This window comes from Aotus nancymaae, unplaced genomic scaffold (genome assembly GCF_030222135.1).
Source record: "Aotus nancymaae isolate 86718 unplaced genomic scaffold, 86718_ANA_hifiasm-v0.15.2.pri h1tg000117l, whole genome shotgun sequence".
NCBI classification, from domain to species: domain Eukaryota; kingdom Metazoa; phylum Chordata; class Mammalia; order Primates; family Aotidae; genus Aotus; species Aotus nancymaae.
In genome coordinates this window covers 119,598-125,640 of record NW_026988532.1, presented here as the reverse complement: position 1 = coordinate 125,640, position 6,043 = coordinate 119,598, and positions in this window count along the sequence as shown.

Here is a 6,043-nt window from a genome sequence, read left to right as displayed (position 1 = left end):
TTTCTAATAATACTCCTATAAATATTCTTGCAAATATATCCTGATGCATACATACAAGAGCTCATAGTTTATATACCAAGGAAAGGAATTCTGGGTTATGGATATGTACATCTTCAAATTTCCTGAGGAATATCAACCTTTGTTCCAAAGTGATAGACTAATTTACACTTCCACCAACAACACACAAGGGTTCCTGATGTTCCACATTCTTGCAAACACTACATATTTTAAAAGAGTACAAATTTTAAAATTTGGTCAGGCACAATGGCTTAGGCCTGTAATCCAAGCACATTGGGAGGCCAAGGTGGGAGGATCACTTAAGCCCAGGAGTTTAAGACCAGCCTGACTACCCTGTCTTTTATTTAAAAAAAATAGCCAGGTGTGGTGGTGTACACCTGTCACCCCAGCTACTTGGGAGGCTGAAGCAGTGATAGTAGCAGAAGGCAGACAAATTCCTAGGCAGACAGGGGAGGGAAGACAGCCTGAAGCCTAAAAACTGGGCTGCTAGTTCTGGGTAGAGACCATGACCTGGAGTGAGAACCATTTTGATGCCTTTTAGCCAACCAAATGGCTATATATATACATATATAAAGATAAGGTTTCATCATGTTGGTCAGGCTGGTCTCGAACTCCTGACTTCAGGTGATCCGCCTGCCTCGGTCTCCCAAAGTGCTGGGATTACAGGCGTGAGCCACCGCACCCAGCCCCCAAATGGCGTTTTTTCCAGACCCACTCATGGACCAATCAGCATGCACTCCTCCACTCTGAGCCTATAAAAACCCCAGACTCAGGGTATTGGGACTACCCTGCCTTCAGATAGGGGCTACCCACTTTGGGTCCCTCTCGTGTCAAGAGCTGGTCTGTTGCTCAATAAAACTCTTCTCCACCTTGCTTACTCTCTCGTTGTCCATGTAACCTCATTCTTCTTGGATGTGGGACAAGAACCTGGGACCCACCAAACACCAGGTGCAAAAGGAGTTGTAACACTGTAGCCCTCCTGTCCTCTGCTGGCACTGGGCAGCCATCCCACATGGTAAGAAACCATGGCAGGGCCAAGCCAGCCCAAGAGCCTCAGGTCAGAGCAGAGTGGTAGGGCCGAATAAGCTGTAACATGAATGAGCTGAAACATGTTCCTGGCTGGCCCACCAAGCAGTGGGCAGTGATGTGCTCCCATTCACTGGACTACAAGAGCCACAGTTCTTCTCAGGGCCCAGACCTTGGGACTCCCTGAGCCAGAGCTATGACACACTATACCACCCCCTTGCAGTCACAAGTGAAACTCAGGCAGAGGAGCTGCCAGCCATAGAGTTTTCCAGGTGGCAAGATGCCACCAAAAGAATTCTATGTCAGCAGGAGGACTACTTGAGCCCAGGAGTTCAGGACCATAATGGTCAACGTAGAGAGATGCCATCTCTACAAAAAAATTAAAAATTATCAGGGCATGATGATGTACACCTGTAATCTCAGCTACCTGGGAAGTTGAGGTGAGAAAATCACTTGAGCCCAGTAGTTTGAGGCTGCAGTGAGCCATGATCACGTCACTGCACTCCAGCCTGGGCCACAGAGTGAAACCTTGTCTCTTAAAAAACTTTTGTCAACATCCAATAAGTGCAATATGGTATCTCATTGGGATTTTCATTTCCATTTCCATAATGATAATGTGATCAAGCATCTTTTCACGTCTCTTTTAAGTAGTATTCTGGCTGCCTCCCACAAGTGTTTACTTATACAGTCTTTATTATCATTCAGTTATAAGCATTTTCTGATTTCTCTTGTGATTTCCTCTTTCACCCATGGATTAATTTCTGAATGTATAGCATTTTAAAGGTATCTTTTTGTTACTGATTTCTAACTTAAATGCACTGATGTCAGTGAATGTGTTCTATTTGGTATTCATTCTTTGAAAACTTTTAAGAATTTGTTCTATGAATAAGTATATAGGCAATTTTCATATATGTCCATGTTTACTTAAAAAGAATGTGTATTCCCTAGTAATTGCATGAAATCAGTTGAATAAACATATTTTGAGTATCTACTAACTTCTAGGTCTTTTCTAGAGTTGATCGCATGGCTTTTAAGAGCTCTTTGAACCACAGAAACATATCCAGCCATACGTATCTTTTAGAATGGCCAAAATCCAAAACACCTACAACACCAAATACTGACAAGGATGTGCAACAACAGGAACTCTCAGACATTACTGGTGGGAATGCAAATGGTGCAGCCACTTTGGAAAACAATTTGACAGTTTCTTACAACACTTAACATACCATAAGAAGTAATCACATTCTTGATACCTTCCCAAAGGAGCTGAAAACTTCTGTTCACACAAAACACTGTACATGGGTATTTATTGAGATGTCAATCACCACCTGCAGAGATCTGTCCTGCAGACCCTGACTCAACGATGGATGAATAAATTTGTTCTCACACCTGGTTCAGTGATTCAAGTGGGCTAGGGATGGCCATCAGCTGCTTTCAGAGGACGACTGCAGCCAAGCTACCAAGATCCCCTGTCCCATTCTTACATTTATTTAGTAAAGATTTCATAACAGAGGTTTTAAGTTAACATGCTTGTGGATAATTAACATAGTTAAAAGAGTGTTTTTATGAATGATAAAAGCTTTAGGTTCCAGGGCCCAGGGTAAACACTATTAATGGGTAATTCACCTTTGATTTTCCCCTGAGAGGACCATCCAGCACAAAGTTTACGTGAGTAAACAGAATAGAGACAAAGGGATGTAGGGTAAACAGACCTAAATGGGAAAGCCTCTTATTGTCTCTATGTTTTCCCTAATCTAATGTAAATGAGCCAGCTGCCTTCAGCCTGTCCCAATAAAACTTTTTGACCTTCCAAAAGGTTTGAGACTATAATCTATAACTTTCCCTCTTATTTCCCTAATGTTTTGCCACCCACCCTGAGTGAACCCCAACAATTTATACCACCTCTATTAATAATTACCAAGGCCTGGAAATAAGCAAAAGCAAGCAAAACATCCTTCAGTAGGTAAATGGATAAGCTTTGGTACATCCAGAAACTTAAATGCATTTCACTAAGTGAAAGAAGCCAGTTGGAAAAAGCTATACTGTATTAGAATTATACAGTATAGCTTTTGAAAAAGGCATTCTGAAAACAGTTAAACTATGGAGACAAGAAAATGATCAGTGGTAACCAGAGACTGGGGTTGGGTAAAGGAGGGAAAGATGAATAGGTGGAGCAGAGAGGAATTTTAGGGCAGTGAAACTATTTTGTATGATACCATTGTGGAGTCCTGATGAGTAAGCAACAAAAGGAAAGAACCCCAGGTAGGGGAGAACAATGGACAATTGTTCTGAGAGATGGCTAATCACAAACAACCTGAGCATATAACAATCTTCCTGGGCACAGTGACCTCAACCACTGGCACAATGATCTGTTTTGCATGTACCTGCCTCCAGCACTATAAAACTTCCCTCCAGCACCTGCCTTTTTGCAGACAGTCCCTTCTCTGCTGTGCTGCCCATTGCAGCCCTGCAACATGTTTTCATACCCTCTCTAACAAATATGTCTTTCTTTACCTATGACTGTCTTGGCAAGTACCTTTACCACCTGTGACACTGGCCCTAGCTAGTCGCTACCTACAGCAACCATCCTAGTGGACGCATGTCATTATACATTTGTCAAAACTCATGGAAATAATACCAAGAATGAATCTTAACATAAACAATGGACTTAGGATGGTAATAATTTATAACTGTAGGTTCATTAACTGTAACAAACATGCCACTCTGGTGTAGGATGCTGCTATGGGGAGTGTACTAATCAGGGTTCTCAAGAAGAACAGAATCAATGACATATATATATGTATACCTGCATATACATAAACATGTATATCCCATTGATTCTATGTATATCCCATTAATTCTATTCCTCTAGAAAACTCATACATATATGAGAAGATTTATTATGGGCCTCACTCATTCAATTACTTGAGGACAAGAAGTCTCATGGTATGCTGTCTGCAAACTGGAGAATCAGAAAAGCTGAAAAGCTAGTGGCATATTTCAATCTGAGTCTGAAGGCCCAGGAACCAAGAGCTCCAATGTCCAAAGACAAGAGAAGATGGTTCTCCCAGCTCAAGAGGAGAGAGAAAAAATTTGCCATTTTGTTCTATTTGGGCCCTTGATGGGTTGGCCCATGCCCGTCAACATTAGTCAATCTGTTATTCTTTACTCAGTCTACTGATTCAAATGTTAATCTCTTCCAGAAACACCCTCACAGATACACCCAGAAATAATATTTTGCCAGCTATCTGGGCATCCTTTAGCCTAGTCAAGTTGACATATAAAATTAGCCATCACACAGAGATGACTGTGTATTTGTGGGAGTGAGGAGTATACAGAAAATCTCTGCACCTTCCATAAAATTTTGCTGGGAACCTAAGACTAAAGCTAAAATAAAATCTATTTTTTTTTTTTTTTTTGAGATGGAGTTTCTCTTGTTACCCAGGCTGGAGTGCAATGGCACGATCTTGGCTCACTGCAACCTCCACCTCCTGGGTTCAGGCAATTCTCCTGCCTCAGCCTCCTGAGTAGCTGGGATTACAGGCACGCGCCACCATGCCCAGCTAATTTTTCATATTTTTAGTAGAGACGAGGTTTCACCATGTTGACCAGGATGGTCTCGATCTCTCGACCTCATGATCCACCCGCCTCGGCCTCCCAAAGTGCTGGGATTACAGGCATGAGCCACCGCGCCCGGCCATAAAATCTATTTTTAAAAATATATATTTTTGCCTGAAATCCCAGCACTTTGGATTTTTTGGGAGGATCACTTGAGCCCAGGGATCTGAGACCAGCCCTAGCAACATAGCGAGACCCTGTCTCTACAAAACATTTTAAAATCAGCCAGGCATGATGGCATGTGCTTGTGGCCCCAGCTACTTGGGAGGCTGAAGTGGGAGGATCACTTGAGCTCAGGAGGTCAAGACTGCAGTAAGCCATGGTCACATGGCACTCTAGCCTGGGTGACAGAGTGAGACCCTGCCTCAAAAATAAATAAAAAGACATTTTTAGTAGTAACAAAAATGTAAAGTAACTAGGAATAGCAAAAGAAGTAGAAGTTCTTTATGGAAAAAATAATAACACTCTTACGGAAGACTTAAAGAAGACATAAGTAAATGGAGAGATATACCATGTTTATGAATAGGAAGATTCCAAATGGATCTATAGATTTAATGCAATTCCATTCAAAATCCCAACAAGTTTTTTTATAGAACCTATATCAGCCAGAGCACAATTACAGAAGCAGAACCAATTATACTACTTCACATATAGCTTAAGAAACTTACTATGGTATACTCACTATCATTTCTCTTCCCAGCCTTTGTGCTACTGTTGTCATACAGTTCACATCTATATAAATTATAAACTACATTTTATTGGTTTTGTTTCAACTGTCCTTTCTCTTTTATTTATTTATTTTTAATTTGTTTGTTTGTTTTTTTCTGAGACAGAGTCTCGCTCTGTCGCCCAGGCTGGAGTGCAGTGGTGTGATCTTGGTTCACTGCAACCTCCACCTCCTGAGTTCAAGCAATTCATGCCTCAGCCTCCTGAGTAGCTGGGATTACAAATGTATTCCAATACATCAGGCTAATTTTTGTATTTTTAGTAGAGACAGGGTTTTGCCATGTTGGCCAGGCTGGTCTTGAATTCCTGATCTCAGGTGATCTGCCGGCCTCAGCCTCCCAAAGTGCTGGGATTACAGGTATGAGCCACCATGCCCAGCCTCAACAGTTTATTCTCTTTTAAAGGGCTTTAAGTAATAAGAAAAAGAAGTATGTATTTACCCATGGAGTTAGCATTTCTGGTGTTCTTCCTTTGTGTGATTCCAGGTTTCCTTGTTATCATTTTCCTTCCACATAAGGGACTTCCTTTAACATTTCTTGTGGTGCAGGTCTATTGGTGGTTAATTCTTTCAGCTTTTGTAGGTCTAAAAAAGTGTTTTACCTTCACTTTTAGAAAATATTATTATTTGTAATTTTTTCTTTCAGTACTTTAAAGA